Source organism: Natator depressus, chromosome 1 (genome assembly GCF_965152275.1).
Source record: "Natator depressus isolate rNatDep1 chromosome 1, rNatDep2.hap1, whole genome shotgun sequence".
Classification (NCBI taxonomy): Eukaryota; Metazoa; Chordata; order Testudines; family Cheloniidae; genus Natator; species Natator depressus.
The window spans coordinates 73,962,194-73,979,401 of record NC_134234.1 but is presented as its reverse complement, the minus strand read 5'-3'; the positions used below and the strand labels follow the sequence as shown (position 1 = coordinate 73,979,401).

The following is a 17,208-nucleotide window of genomic DNA, read 5'->3' as shown; positions in this document are numbered from 1 at the left end:
TATCCCCATGCCAGGGAGTGCATAAAGCACTTCAGGCGCCAGTACCAGCTTCTAATAATTGCTCCAGGAAGGGACTTAGCACGTCTGTGCTACGATGAGCTGGACTGGGTTCTCTACATAGCTGGAAGTGTGGAGCCTGAAGTAACTCACAACTCCCTTTCTCAACCCCCACCCCAGCCTCATCCTATGATGGATGTCAATGAGGGGCAGGGCGAGGAGGCAGCCGGGATCTCAGAGGAAGTCCCAGAAGGTGGTCTCGGAGACCTGAAGGAAAAGGAGCATGTGATTGGCACCTTTACCCAGCAGACCTGGTTGAGGAAGTCCCGCTCCCTGCTCCTGCCCATACACACATCAAGGATCCTGAGGAAGATACCAAGCTGCTGCAGGAATCAGAATCCAAGGCTGGTAAGTTACAGTACACCCCTGCACCCTGCAGAGGTATCCCCACTTGCTCTGGTAATACATACCTGAAGTCCCATTCTCCCCCCTGGCCACCCACTACCCCTGCTGCATCCTTACTTGGTCCCCAAGCAGGACACAGTTAAAAATGTATCAAAATCTCATGAACCACCATAAAGCATTTAACAGAAGCTGTAACAAATTACTAACAAGCAGTGACCATGCCCCTGTTTCTGTGCACTTCTCAGCCAGGACTCTGGCAGTGATAGTCTCTGGGACAGGCACACTGGTAGGGAGAGGGAGGTGCAGGGAGAGGAAGGAGGGTGCAGGTTCTGAAAAGGCATGGCTGAAAAGAACAATTTTATGATGGGAGTACAAAAAATCATAGAATATCAGGGTTGGAAGGGACCTCAGGAGGTCATCTAGTCCAACCCCCTGCTCAAAGCAGGACCAATCCCCAACTAAATCATCCCAGCCAGGGCTTTGTCAAGCCTGACCTTGAAAACCTCTAAGGAAGGAGATTCTACCACCTCCCTAGGTAACCCATTCCAGTGCATCACCACCCTCCTAATGAAAATGTTTTTCCTAACATCCAACCTAAACCTCCCCCACTGCAACTTGAGACCATTACTCCTTGTTCTGTCATCTGGTACCACTGAGAACAGTCTAGATCCATCCTCTTTGGAACCCCCCCTTCAGGTAGTTGAAAGCAGCTATCAAATCCCCCCCCCATTCTTCTCTTCTGCAGACTAAACAATCCGAGTTCCCTCAGCCTCTCCTCATAAGTCATGTGATCCAGTCCCCTAATCATTTTTGTTGCTTTCCACTGGACTCTTTCTAATTTTTCCACATCCTTCTTGTAGTGTGGGGCCCAAAACTGGACACAATACTCCAGATCAGGCCTCACCAATGTCGAATAGAGGGGAACGATCATGTCCCTCGATCTGCTGGCAATGCCCCTACTTATACAGCCCAAAATGCCATTAGCCTTCTTGGCAACAAGGGCACACTGTTGACTCATATCCAGCTTCTCGTCCACTGTAACCCCTAGGTCCTTTTCTGCAGAAAGACTCAGTACTATCCCTCTCCCCTTCCTTCCATCTTTCCTTCCCCTTTTGAATTGTAGCCACATGGAAGGGGTGGGGGGTGGACTTGGTTGCTTTTGTGCAGGTTCACCTAGGTCTGGGAAGGGAAGGGGAAGCATTTGGTTTCCGAGGAACATCATAGCAGTCCATTCTCCCTGTGATTATTTCAAAAGTTTAATACTGTTCCCAGTCCCTAGTGTCTGGTGTCTCCCTGCACTCAACCACTCTACTGAAGCCGGGAGAAGTTGGGGCAGGTAAAGAATCTACTCTGGAGCTTGCTTAAACACATTGGTATAGTCCTTGGCAATGGAGAGGTAACTGACTTGTGGTGTGAATCCAAAAGGTCAGGAAAGACAATACACTTGTGATGTGACTCTCTGTTTCCCTGTCCCTTGCAATGCTGTGTTCTGGACACAGAGGCTGGATTTTCTGGCAAGGCGGGGGGAGTAGGGGGTGGGTGGACATTTTCTGTGGTACTCTGTTCCTCTTCCATGGGAACACAATACAGTCAATTTCCTTTTGGAATTGCCCTCAGTCTTGTCAGCACAATTTCAGCAAATTTTCGGTGTAGTCAAAATTCAAGCTGGTTTTTCAGGTTTAACAGCAGGGCAAATGTACTGGATCCACATTCATAGCTTACCAAACACCTCCACTCAGAAAGATGTAGAGGGCTGACCATGAGCAGAAATGTCTCTCTGGTTGGGTGTCCACCACAGAACAGGAAAGTTACTTCATTTTTCCATTCCAGCACCTCGAACACTGCTATGATCTCCGAATGATGGCCAGCCCTTAAAGAAGAAATAGGTAACTAGTAACCTCTTTACTCTCATATATGTTGTGCAAAGCACAGCACACCATGGTAACATGAAGTGCATTGGCTACATTGACATCCAGATGTGTCTGCTGGCATCTCTGACAAGCTTTCTGACACCCAAAGGTGCACTCCACTATCGTTCTGTGTCTACTCAGTCTAAAGTTGAATTCTCTTTTGTTCGGGTTGGCAATATCAGGGTACAGCTTCATGAGCCATGGTAGAAGGGGATATGTGGGATCTCCCAAAATAATTGTGAGCACAGAAACAGTGTACAGAACCATTTCATTTCTGGGGAATAAAGTCCCGTCTTTCCCGCCCTCCCCAGTACAATCCTGACCTGCTGAGCACCCTAACATCATGGACCTTTCCCATGTGTCCAAAGTTGGTGTTCATGAACTAACCCTTGTGGTCCACTCAGGAGAACAGGTGAAGAGTAATGTTTTTGGTTCATGTATTCAGTGGATCCTTTTAGGATGTGTGTTCTGTTGATGGCTTCTACACAGTTCAGAAACCCATCTTCTGAAATTCTGCTATAATTTAAGGGACTTCAGTTATGGCAACCACCTGGGGGCAGATGACAGTATTGATAGTATGGCAAACCTGTACGGTCACCACTCCAACAGTTGACTTTCCATCCACAAACTGGTTTTCAAATGAGCAATAGCTGTCAGATGTTGCCAGCTTCTAAAGGGAAATATCTACCCACTACTGTACTGCTATGGGTTTCCAAAAACAAGTGCTGCTGGAGGGTTGGTGCAAGCTGCTTGCACAACTTGATGAAAGTCTGCTTCCTCATTGGGCCATCATCCCAGGTTTCCAAGATGATGTGGTTCCACCACACCATGTAGTTCTCCTGGGAATACCATTGTGATCTTGGCATTCAAAATATCTGTCCCATGGGCCCGCAGTGGATTTTCATTCACCCTCTCAGTCAGCCGTCTTCAGTGTCTCAATTTTTTTCTGGACCCATTAAGTCCAGAATGTGATACTGAACTGTATGAGCTGATCCGACAGGAAGAGCAGAACCATATTGTCATGGACTTCCTCACTATTCAACACAGTTTGGTAGAAGGGTGAGATCAGTGAGAGCTGTTGTCACCAAATATGTGAAGTTAATGTACAGTACCAGCAACAGACAGCAAGGTACTTCCCAGAGTGTCTCCTGTGATGAAAAAGACTCTGGGATACTGTCCCTGAAAGAGTAGTGCTACTATTGCACATTGAAAAGGGAAAGTGTGGATGCGGGTTTATGCCTTTGCACATCATAAACACATGGCCAGCACAGCATTTATAGACACTCCGTGGAAGTGTAGGGTACACATGCTAGCAGTACACAGACAAGTACCCAGGCAAGCAAGCGTAGATGTAGCCTGTGGGTATGTCTACACTTACAGCCACATTAGGAGTACAGACACTGCACACCCAACTAGCATGGGTACAAATAGCAGTGTAGATGGTGAGGTATGGCTTAGGTGAGTAGAGTAGGGTACAGTGCCCTACATGCCTGAACCCCCAGGTTATGTATCCTACACAGTTCCCTGCATGCCCAAGTAATGCCTCCCTGCTGCCAGAGCCTTCCCCCGCTGCCAGAGCTTTTCACTGCCACATGCAGCTACACACCCGAATGACAAATGTGGATGTAGCTTGCCTTTCACGGGGGCATGTAGCTGTGTGTGTGTAGTTCCTGCACTCTACGTGCCACCATAAATGTACAAATAGCCTGAGTCAGGTTGTTCCCTCCCACTGAGGTGGTGAACAGCTCTGGCTCATCAGTGGCCCAGCAAACTGCTTGTCCAGGTCATTCCATACAGAAGCCTCCCTACTGGCCTCAGCAGGAGTTTCTAGTCTATTTGATCCTCTCTGACTCAATGCCTACTGGGAAATAGTGTCAGAGTGATCTGGCAGCCATTACAGTTGTAGTCCCTTGGATAGGACCACCTAGAAGTTCAGTCTGGCACTCCAGGAATTAAATAAATATAAATAATAATAAAATAAAGAATTGCAGACACTTAGAAAGGTGCATACCTTTAATCCCATGTGTGGTCTCCTTCATTGCAAGGGTGAACATCGCCTAAACTCCCAAATAGTTTAAGTCATTCAGATTAAACATTCTGGTTCTTCTTCATCTCTATGGCCCAGTACTGTAAATCTGACACCACAAGTATTTTTCTCACATGGAGTGCAGGAATGTCTTGGCTATAGACCTTTCCTTCAGCTGTGCCTCAGGTGCTGGCCACAGTGGGCAGGTGGAGTGTAAGGAGCCGCTACCGCAGCTTTGCACTCTCCAAGGTTCCTGCTGCATAGGGAGATCCCCTGGGGCTGGATCCAATAGGTGTAGGATCACTGTTCATTGTGGGAAAGAAACAAAGGGGCTGGAGAGCAGCCCAGGATTAAGGGCAAAATATTTTAAGAAGTGCCTGAGTGGAGTAATAATTGGGTAATCCAAACAAGAAAATATGAACAATTGGCTGGATATTAGTATGCAACACTTCCTACCTTTGCAGAAGAGATGAATGTCAGACAACAGTGACCCCCTTTCTAGCTTTTTTTAAAAACAAACAAAACACACAGACAAACTTGAGTAAAGCTTTAATGCTATTTAGATACAAGTACACATGATCTCTTGGGATCACTTTTGACTTTCACAAATTGCAAAAAGAATAACAAAAATAGATAAAAAATTCACTGAAGTGTGAGCCTTATGTAGGCAAAAAACCCATAAATATTAATTTCTAATTTTTGCCTCATGAACTGTAGAAACCACAGCAAAGTTTAACCTAAATAAAGTAGAACTTTAGATTCAGGGTTTTTTTGTTTTGTTTTGTTTTTTAATGTTACCTTGTTTTATGGTAGGAGTATGGACATATAACATTATTTGCATATGAGAAGCAAATGTCAACAAAAACGAGTGCACAAGGTTGACTCAAAGGGAAATATAGCATGCAGCACAATGAGAGCTAAAATGATGCAAAATTAAAAAAAAATCCACAGACTGCACATATGAATCAAGAAACTTTTAATGAGTTACAGAAATTAGCTCTTAAAGACTATAAGACCTCACAAACAAAACATATTCAAGAAAATTAAGAACTAGAAGCTTCCTGTTATATTCAAAGAGAGAGACATGAGTCACTATGCTCCTTCTAATTTCTAACCTCCATGTGTGTTAACCAGTCACCTGCAACACACTTTGAAGTAAAAGTAACTCTTAACCCTAACCCTGCATTGTTGGAGCATAGTTTTTTGCTCCTCCCCTCCACCCCAAGATGTGAGAGGATTCTCGTTGCAGCCTACAATAAACAATGTACCAGGACCTTGAAGAAGGCCTGGATATGAAGCTGTACAATGTTGTGACCAAATAAAAAAAAAAAAGAGAGAGCAAACTTTCTGGAGATATATGAAAAGACATACACTGGCAGCCTGAAAAATACAGATATCATGGCAACTCTAACAGACCTGATCAATACTACCTGCTCTCCCCATTCCCCCCTCTCCACAAAGTCTCTTCCTCTATTTTAATTCTTTTTAAGGTTTTCCTAAAATAATAAAAAGTAGATGAAACTGCGTTTGGAAAAATATTATTGATCATACAAGGGTAAAATGAGGATAGCAGTTTTCTCAAACTTTCTATAGTAACAGTTTATACATATTTAACTCAGGTCTCATAAGCACTATGGCCTAAAAGCACAAAAAGGCAGTAGATACCTAAGTACCTAGTTTAGTACCATCCTGGTTTTGGCACCATTGCAATGCATATAATTCCCCACCTAAGCCCGTAGGCACCTAACTTTTCAGGGTAGATGTTCCCTAAATGTCTATGTAAATTTCTCCAAGTGCCTACATTTCTGCCTGTGGGCCTGCACACTGTTGCCTCACTCCATGTGTGTGGATTCCTATCTCTCACTTGAGTGAGACACAAAGCACCTGGGGATAGGAGTGCAGATGCCTATCTTGCCTACAGGACCTGCTCTGTTAGCAACACCAAGAGGATGAATGGAAGAAGAGGTGCCCCAGCCCCAGGGCAGAAAGCCAACCCCCTTACCTCCGATGCAATGTGCTCTACCACACATGCATGTGCCATACATGCTCCATCCCCACATGGATCAGCATATCCCTGGCCATACTATCCTCAGGATCTTTCCATAGCATCATTACCTAGACCATTGGAATCATCCAGACTTGTGGCCTCAAGGGTACTCCAGTAGTCCTCAGCTATGTGGGAGAACACATCCAGTTCCCCTCTGACCAAGCCAACTAGAGGCAAAACATGGTAGATGTCTACCACATTGCAATCTTCCCATGTGTGCTAGGAACTGTAGACAGGATTTATGTTAATATCATAGAATATCAGAGACCTCAGAAGGTCATCTAGTCCAACCCCCTGCTCAAAGCAGGACCAATCTCCAAGTTTTCCCAGAACCCTAAATGGGCCCCTCAAGGATTGAACTCACAACCCTAGGTTTAGCAGGCCAATGCTCAAACCACTGAGCTATCCCTCCCCCCATGACTCCTATCATAATAATTTATGTTAATATCAGAAAACCCCAGCACTATGTGCACATCTATGGCCATAGGCATAGAACCTAGGCCACGAACATGATGGTCATCTGTAATGCAAAGATAGTCTTCACAGATGTTGTGGACAAGGACTCAGGCTCATGCCATGTATATATGTGGTCACAGTCTGCAGTGAATGAACTACTAGCTTAGGGACAGTTCCCGCATGGGTGGCTGCTAGGTAAACATCAGACAACTTCCTCTCCCTCGCTCATGTTCAGACACAACATTCCCCTACTTGCCAGTGATCAAGTCATACACAGTCCTGGTCACCACTGCCCACTTACCACTTAGGCAATCCTACCGGGGGACAGGTATCTTACCAGTCATATGCTAGTGCCCTGCACATGTTGCAGAGCATACCCCCTATGCCCATGGCTCCTCACCCTCACCATCAACATGACTAGTGCAACAAAGGAGCAGTATGCTGTGTCTGTAAAGCCACCTAGTCAGTGATTGAGAGAGCCTTCGGCATCCTAAAGCTGTGATGAAGGTGTCTCCATGTCTTCAGTGGTACACTACAATACAGCCCCAACACTACCCCTAAGATATTCCTGTCCTGCTGCACATTGCATAACATTGTGATGCAGAGTGGAATACCTTTAACTGAAACGGAATACCTTTAACTACAGGCAGACAAGGGGGAAGAGGAAGACGATGACAACAATGACTACCATCTAGCATCTGAGGAGTCAGAGGAGTCAGAAGAGCCATGACCAATGGCTCCCCATGAGGACTGACACCAGCATAACCCGAGGGCATGTACACAGAGGCAACCATCCCTCTAGTATCTTCTGCAGGAGATGTTCTAGGCCACAGAAGGTACCCACTGACTTTAATGGTTATTAGTGAGAAAGGATGACAGGTTCCAAAATGTGTGTGCAACAAAATTTAACTGCAAAGTGGAGGAGAAGAGATTTATAGAAAAAAAAAAAGATGGAGGCCACAGGTGAGATTGCAGACACATTTTGGAGAACAGAAGGAAATGTGATTAAATTAGTTTTTGTTATAAAATGTGCTGTACGGGAGAATGGGATTGACTTTCGAGGGGAATCACACTGAGACTGAGAAGAACCCATCTCTGCCAGGACCATGGGAGTGGGTGGTAACAGAACATTAGGGCAGCCTGACAGGCCAGGGTCTGGTTTGGGTGACAGGTAGTGGTGGCAGCAACAGGAAGGTTCAGAGGGAGTCAATGGGGCATCTTTCTGCGGGGAGGTCAAGGGCAATGTGGCTTCTCTCTGTCAAGGAGGGGACATAGAGAGGAGGATATGAGATGGAGACTGGACATTAGACACACTGGGAGTGAGGGCAAAGATGCTAACAAATGGAACATATAAATATTCATATTACCTGAAAGACTTCAGTATTTTTAATTACTAACTTTTCATTGAAGATAAATGGAATTGATGACATTACAAGGCATTTTCTTAGACCAACTATAAAAGGGAGGGTATCAGTTATTAAAGATAAGGGAATATAGCAGAGTTAAAGTGGTATGTATTATGAGCTACAGAAAGTATACACAATGCTAGTTATAAATATTATATCAATGGGGTTTTGATCAGTTCATCCTATTTTTATCCATACTTCCTTAAATTTTTCAGCTGTTAAGCTAATGCAGGAATCAGGTCATTTATCTTGATTCTTTTATTCTTGGCATCCTCATTTAGCAGAGTGGTTATTTGGTTTTGCAACCATAAAACCAGATTATGAGCCCCTAATTCATATTGATGTGCAGTTACTCACCTAAATAGTCCCACTGAATTCATTGGAACTAGTTATGTGAGTAACCACAGATTAGTGAGAGTAAGAGTCTTGCAGTCAATCTGGCCCACAGTGATTAAATGCATTTGTTATTAGCTGCTGTGCTTGTTAAAGTCGTCTATGTATTGTTTATATCTTGGTGAAGGAGGATTAGCATTTAAAGGCCAAAATCCTGTTTCCAGCACACAGTGAGAGTAAGTGAGCTTTGGACTGGAGTGCCCCATCTATTGTACTATCAGGGATACAGTAGCCTCTGTAGATCCTGCAGGCCTTTTCTATAGCATGCTTAATGGCAGTTGGATCCAGTTGGTGACAGATCCACGTGTCCAATGTTACTCAAACTTGGGCTACCCTGTGTTACACCTCCAACCCCTGCATGTTGGAATAATTTGATTCTCCTTATTTTATGTGGCTGCATGTGGGTGGAAGTGCCCAAATACCATTGCAATGGGAGCAGTAGGTGAACCTAGACAGAATGACTAATGTATTTAAAGCAACTGAAATTAATATAATTAGGAATCTTAATTTTGAAAACTATCTATAAGAAAACTATCCCCTGCAGGGAGGTTCATGTGAGTCTTTTAGTAATACACATAGCCCTTGAGCCTCTTGAAGGAGAATCTCAATCTTCATTTTTTTTTAAAAGGAAATCTCTAGTACATTTCCTTGTGACGATAAACTTTTTAGACAGTCTAAAAAGACAGACAGAGTTTTAGACAGTCTCTAGGGTGGAAAGGAGCAAGCAGCTGACCTCCATTTCTTCAGCAGGAGGCTAAGGGGGGACCCTAAACATCACACAAACACACACTTTTCATGTAAAGCAAGTCAGGGAAATATAGAATGCACGTTAAGAATCTCATTGTGAACATACCCCTGAAATCTTCAAGCCAGCCCTACCCACACTGGTCTGGCCTCCGACCATGGCACTCACAAATTGGTTACACTGAGGTGCAGCAGCTAAATATTGTTCCCACTGGGCCGCATTCTATTGTTAAAATGTGCAGCCTTCTGTGAGGCTGGAACTGAGCCAGGTGCTGCTGACTCAGAGAGCTGTTGTACCCTCTCTGCACTTACCAATGACTTGGCTACAGCCGCTGCTGCAAGGGAAAATCCCCAACTGTCTCTTTCACCATTGCCACCCTGGAGGATGTAGCATGGAGTTCTCCTAGAGGATCACCCCATGCTGGTAGTTCTAATACTGCATGAGGAGGAGGAGATCAAATGGAGACAAGATATTGCTGCACAGAGTGGAAGTCCTGCCCTGTTGTAGCTCACTTTTGCCCCTGCCTCCCTAGTTTTTGTTCAGTTTGAAGGGCTGGTACTTGGAAGAAACCTGGAGCCCTGCACCCTCCCAAATCCTTCATGCTCGCTTGGGGAAGTTGATAGCAGTCAGTAGAGCTTTGCCCACCTCAGGACCAATTCTCCAACCCACCATCAAAAAGGACATGTATTGCTGAGTGATACAGAAAACTTTAGAATAAAAACCCTTTTGTTAGCACATCACCACTATCTTGTGTTTCCTTCTGTCCTCATTAGATCCCTCCATTAGATATTTTTAGATGCATTAGCAGTACAATTCAGCTCTCATGTTTGCCTTGAACAAATAAATATTATGTTCTGAGAGAGTCACTAGAATTTCAAAATTGTTTACTGCATATGCTCAATTTTGGCTTTGCATTTAATCACATATTTTTATAAGACATGAGTCATTAATTTACAAAGAATTGTACTGTTGATATACAATATAACAACACATCCTAATGATGTCTTTTAAGTAATTTCTGGGTTTACCTCAAAAGCCATATTTACTGTAATTAAGCTCTTTACTATATGAATGGTTATGATAATTGGAAAAATAACAGTAATTACATCAATTGTCTTCAAGTGGAATGGAGAAGTTTGTGGAATTCTATCTAGGCTGCACTAGGCTGTTGGATCTTCTCGGTTTGTTCACTGTGCTTTAGAGTTATTGGAAGTGGATGGAGGAGAGGTGTACACACACACATATAAGTGTACTGTAAGAGGCTAACTAATTGAGATGAGCTATTATCAGAAGGAGAAAAAAACTTTTGTAGTGATAATCAAGATGGCCCATTTAGACAGTTGGCAAGAAGGTGTGAGGATTGGCTGGGTCATTACACATATTGAAACTATTTCCCTATGTTAAGTATCCTCACATCTTCTTGTCAACTGTCTAAATAGGCCATCTTGATTATCACTACAAAAGTTTTTTTCTCCTGCTGATAATAGCTCATCTTAATTAATTATCCTCTTATGGTTTGTGTTGCAACTTCCACCTTCTCTGTGTGTGTGTGTGTGTGTGTGTGTGTGTATTCTTACTACATGTTTCATTCTATGCATCCGATGAACTGTAGCCCACGAAAGCTTATGCTCTAATAAATTTGTTAGTTTCTAAGGTGCCACAAGTACTCCTGTTCTTTTTGCGGATACAGAGTAACACGGCAGCTACTCTAAACCTTCTTAGTTCTAGCTGAGCTGAAAGTACAACAAATACATCCTTTAATGTAATATCATAGTGTCCCTGCTTTTAGTCTCAGCTAGGCCATGGAACTGCTAAGGTGCTTTGTTTTCTTTTAAATGAAAGAAGTTAACCGCATTGTTTTAAATTTGCAAAAAATGTTCAGCTTGACATTGTTTTGGCTGTGGAGAACATTTGGGGTTTCTTACCTGAAAGACTTATTGTGACTTGCAGTATTGTTAACCCCAACTGTTTAAAAAGCATGAGTCAGGCCCTAGCAAATCATAAGACTAGCTTAAAAATTATGTGGTTAGAGACTCTTTCACTGCCCAGATAAACTTGCTATGCGCTGGAGAATTTCAGGGGAAATGGTGTTGCGGGGAAGGAAATCTTACTGATGAGTGACATATGGCATGTCTAAACTGCAGCGGCAAACTCATGGCTGGCCCAGGCCAGCTGACTCAGGCTTCTGGGGCTCAGGATAGGGGCTGTTTAATTGTGGTGTAGACATTCAGGCTCAGACTCTGGGACCTTCCCACTTTACAGGGTCCTAGAGCCCAGGCTTCAGACTGAGCCCAAACTTCTACAGTGCGATTAAACTGCCCAAACCCCATGAGCCTGAGTCAGCCGGCACAGTACAGCTGTGGGTTTTTAAATGCAGTGTAGACATACACATTGCACCTTCCATGGCTTCTCATGGTGCTTATAACCCACTACCAAAGTAAGTGGCTTCTGTGATTTGTATGTGATTTGACTGATGGATCCATTTACTCACAGATACACTTGTCAAATGCCAAAATTGTGTCTATACAGGCAGCTCATGTGGAGCTGTAGAGCTGTGGTCTGCAGTGGACAGGTGTCAAGGCTAATTCCCCACTCTGGCACTTCGAATGCAGAAGGTGGGGGCCCGCAAGGACTCTAAAAATTAATACTGGCCACTGTAGGCTTGTATTAAACTCCCAAGGTTACAGCTTTTCTCTGACCTTGGATTGGTAGATGCTGCCACAACCCAAGTGCAGAACCCCTTTGAGAGACCAGGAAGGCGCACTTGGGAATTCCTTCCTGTGGGGTACCCGCAAGCCCTTCCCCGCCCCCACCCCCACTCTGGGAAGAACTGAGAAAGAAAAAAAAAAAGGAAATCAGCTGTTGCCACCAGCTAACTAAACAACATGTGCACAAACCTCTTAAGATACAAAAATCCAATTCTGTTCTTAAAAAAGGTAAATTTCATTTAAAAAAAAAGAAAATACATCTGGGAACTCAGTCTATTGCTAGATTTTAAAAGAGCAACTACAAGGATTAAGCACCAAGAATAGCTTTCTTGAGGTCCAGCTTAAAGATTACAAGCAAAACAAAAGCACCTGGAGTTAGCACAGAGGAATCCACAAGCCATAATGAAATAAAAGGGATAAACCTAATCGCGTCTTCCTTAACTTTTCCTGATCCACTTACATATCTGGAGTTTTAAATGAGTAGTTTCTAGATACGATATGGATGATTTTTTCATACCTGTCCTAAGCTTCTTACAGCATAACTGCTGCCCTGTCTGCCTCTCCCCAGTAGAACAACAGACAGACAGACAAAAGGGGAGCCTTTTCTCAATTTAAAAAAGTTCTAGCCTTCCCATTGGCTCTTTTGGCCAGGTGCCCACTCACTTCTTTTTACCTATGCATAGCAGTGAGCCTTTTTAACCCTTTACAGGTAGAGCAATTAGAGAACAGCTACTAAGAGGGATTTTATAGCTACTGGCTGGCTGGGTGTTCATAAAAGGGAGCTACCCCATCCCCCTTTCAATTATCACAACAGGGGTTGAAGACCTCCTCACCTTACCTTCTGTGCTACAGAACTGTGCTGATTCTGCTGCCCAGGGAACTAGGGGTAAAAAGGAGAAGGCATAACTTACACCTTAAGAAAGCTGAAGAACTTAAGTGTCAAAACTCAATCCTGCACTGAATCACTACAGCAGCATGTTTAAAGCTATTAAACCCATGGAAAACAGCATCTTGTACAGGGGGTAAAAAAAATGTTTTCCCAGCTTGTTCCTAATTAATGTTAAAAGGTTTAAAAATATTTTTGTTGACCAATTGATGACCATTTTGTATCCAAGACAGAACTTCAATAAAGTGCATGTAAAAGCTACAGTCTTAAAAATTATATTTACCCACAAATGAATAAAGAGCTAGATCCACAAAGGGATTTAGGCTTCTAACGGCCACTTTAGGAATCTAAATTGATAATTTAGAGTCTCAAAAGGTGACAGTGTTGACGTAATATACTTTGATTTCTGTAAATAGCACACAACATTTTGATTAAAAAACTAGAATGCAGCCAGTTATTGGGAAGTGGTTAATAAACTTTCTCTCTTTCTCCAGCTGGAAAGAGAGAATGGGTGAGATCTACGGAGCTACTTAGGCACCTACGCCCCAATTTTAGGCACCACTGCAACCCACAAAACTCCTGCTCGGCTGCTGCCTAACCTTCGAGTAGCCTGAACTTGCTTGGTGCCTAAGTTTGTGCAGTAAATATTCCCTAGATGCCTATGTTTTGGACTCTGAATATGCACACTGCTGCCTCACTTTAGGGTCCTGGGCACTTTTCATGTACCTAAGCTCCAGAGTGATCCACAAACCAGATGAAAGACAGGTGCTCAGCTGCCTTAGCCTTTACCTGCGCTACAGGGTAGGAGTGTGATTCCAAGCTCCCATAAACATACTCCTGTTAGCTGTCATCTTAGCTAGCAGGCTAAAAATAGTCATGCAGCTGCAGTAGTGTGGGCAGCAGCAGAGGAGGCAGCTAGATGCTGCAAGTACAAACCCACCTGAATCCCATGTGTATATTTAATTGGGGAAGCAAGTCTGTACCACCACTCACTACTGCCCAAAAAACCCCCTTCTGTCATTGTAGCGTCTCTACTACAGCTGCTTAGCTGCAGTGTCACTGCTGTGCTACTGAAGTGCTTGTACAAAGACAGACCCTGAGCATCAAAATGCCTCAGCCTTTTTTTTTTTTTTTTTTGGTGTGGATCTGGGACCCTAGCTACTCTTTCTTCCCTAAGCAGAGGGGGAAAAGCGAAAACAAATGAAACCAGAGTAAGGTTTTCTGATTATTGGGAGATTAGTCTCTCTCTTTTTACTTGTTACAGATGGACTACGCCGTGTTGTAGCCATGTCCGTCCCAGTATATTAGAGAGACAAGGTGGGTGAGGTACTATCTTTTACTGGACCAACTTCTGTTGGTGACAGAGAGACAAGCTTTCTGTGTAAACTCAAAAGCTTGTCTCTCTCACCAACAGAAGTAGGTCCAATAAAAGATAGTACCTCACCTGCCTTGTCTCTCACAGATGAGCTACATCATTTCAGGAATTGGCACATAATTGAACTTCACACACTGTTGTGGTTTGAATCTATGTCCAGGTGACACCATATTATATTTTATCTACTTGACCTGACAACACTTTCTGTTACAAAGAAAGCTGGATGAGATGTACATGATGTGTGCCCTTTAAGTGACATGCTTTTGTACTATTAATTAATACTCTGAGGTTGTTTGTGTTTAGCCATCAGCTTCATCTGGGGCAAGCAACAAGGTATGTCACAAGAGCACAGATAAGGAGCTGGTATAGTTATATATAAATGTTTTGTAGTTTGGAATTGAATGGCAAGCCCATTCTGACTTTAGGGGTGGGAACAATGCACATAATGGCAGAGCATGTGTGGAAACAAAGGTATTAGGCCTTTCTGAAGAAAAATCTTAGCAGGGAAGGGTGAAAGGGGGGATCCACAGAAGCCTCTGTTAAATTAAACTCACTGGTCCTAATTCATCATTGCCTGAGTGTCCCTTTGCAGCTATCCTTGTCAGAGATTCTGGGCAGACATCCTCTTCAGAGATTCTGTACCCTTGCAAAGCCTACCACAGCCATTGGAGCAAACATGCAACTTGAGGGCTATCTAGCCTATGTTGGGGACTGCACTGGTCCCTGGATGCTCCTGCCAAGTGGAGGTTCAAGCTATCTCACCTCTGTCCCTGCAACGGTGAATCTGCCCTGCTGAGTTTTGCTGCATGTTCTTTTCTGGGGAGACCCCATGGAAGAAGCCTGGGGTAAGGCCTATAAACCCAACATTATTTCCAATCTGTAGGCAAATCTTCTGGCTTCCATGTCCTCTATTCCTGGAGTTACTTTGCTCAGTGGTACTCCCATCACTTCTTGTTGGTATTGGCTTTAATTTGCCTTCCTGCCCTATGTCTGAACAAAGGCCCTCCTCTCTCTTCTGAGGTTCAGTAGTGGTCCAAGAGTTATTGGGGGTTAGAGTAACATTAACTGTAATAGCTAACTACTAAAATAAGGGGTAGCATTCACAAACATCAGATGGTTCCCCCAGACTTGCTGCCTCCTATTCTCACCATGCACCTTCCAACCCAGAGAACCCACATTCCATTGGGTCATATTACAGGATCCTCTGCATTTATAGATTAATAGATTTTAAGGTCAGAAGGGAACATTTTGATCACATAGTCTGACCTCTTCCATAATATAGTCCAGAGAATTTCACCTAGAAATTCTGCCATAAAGCTCATCCATATCTTATAATGGAGCTGGAACATATATGTTTTCAAATGGACATCAGATCTGAATGACAGAAAAGTCAACACCATTCTTAAAGCAGAATCCTTCCTACAGACCCCCCCTTGGGATGATGTGGCTTTGCATTCTCCGTGTCTAAATAGCAGACTTAGCCCGGTTCTTCAAGAAAGAGAGGACAGGATCTATAAGTTCTTCCCTGCCTTATGCTGGGGTCAATGCATAAATGAAACTTATGGATCTTCTTCTTTAAAAGCATAGCATTTCTCTCTACGTATTTAACTCAAAGGTATTTTTGCTGGGTTATGATGGCATGTGTGTCCTTTTAAACGTGCTGTCTTTTCTCTGCAACATTTATCTGAGAGAAAATAACTTACTCTCGTTAAGATTGTTCACCTGTATGCTTTATTAAAAGAATGCTCAAGCTTTTGCAGTGACAAATGTCATTTATCAAATGGCCTGTGCTTTGTGTAAAGGGCTACATTTGGGGGAAAAAAGTAATATCTTCAGATACGGGCTGACAGGAGCTCATTTTGTAAGCATTACAAATGGATGCTCACAAACAAGCAAGTGGTGCTTACCTAGAGTGAAAAGGAGATAAGTCCAGCTGACAAGAGAACAGAAATCTAATTGTCAAATTACTCCAATGGATTTTTTTGCCGGTCAATTAAAAGAAATTATTTGCTGCTGTGACCTCTCTAAATAATGGTTGGCCAAAGAAAAATCAAAGAATTCCTGGCAGAAGATAATCAGGAAAGATATTAATTTAATAGTCAGAGCCCAGAACAAGACAGATTGATTTATTGACTCTCTATATATGTAGGTTAGGCCTTTGAGCTCGCATGTTCATTTAAAAACAGCCCTATCCTTATAGCTGTGTAAAGAATTATTTTTCTGAGGGTATTTTGTATCCAAGGTTAATGCTCTCTATCTGTTACCACAGGAACCTCAAACAGCAGGCTGCATTTTAAAAAAGAAAACAACATATTGATCTGACTTACAACCTTCAGTACTGTCTGGATGGTGCACACAAAGGTAACTTTTTAATGGAAATTACAGAGTGTACCCAACTTGAATTTTGTTTTTTGTTTTTGTTTTTTGTCATTAGTTTATAGAGAAAAAGGAAGAAAGAAGAGAGGAGGGAAAAAAAATCTTCAGTGCCATGGTAGATATATTATTCACATCTGTGCATTACACTCTTGATTGCTGACTGCATGTGTGTTTCATACTTGTATCATAAACTGATCAGTCCCGTATGGATGAACAACAGTCTGTTGTAGGACACTCACATGCTTCCAAATTAACTGGGACTGGGCCAAGTCTTGTCCTTGTTCCTAGCTCTGGCTCTCAAAGGCACATTCCCAGACTCAGACACCTCATCAGATCCCTTGCTTTGGACACCCAAGAACCCATGCTTCAGCCTTCTTCAAGCAAACCGCTACCCCACCTGTGCCACCAACTGAATATTCCTTCAGAGTTTCAACTAACTCTGGGCTCTCTAACTTCTAGTTTAACCCTTTTTGGAGAC

At 43.2% G+C, this 17,208-nt stretch overlaps 1 long non-coding RNA gene across 1 annotated transcript in view; it reads left to right on the top strand.

Annotated features, from left to right (window-relative positions):
* The window catches only part of LOC141982223 (uncharacterized), a 71,545-nt gene extending 54,735 nt beyond the window's left edge, over positions 1-16,810 (top strand). Inside the window, exons 2-4 of the long non-coding RNA XR_012637989.1 lie at positions 2,233-2,288; positions 7,488-7,677; positions 16,789-16,810. This is a non-coding gene — a long non-coding RNA (uncharacterized LOC141982223). The remainder of the gene's footprint in view (positions 1-2,232; positions 2,289-7,487; positions 7,678-16,788) is intronic.
* The last annotated feature ends 398 nt before the right edge of the window (positions 16,811-17,208 follow it).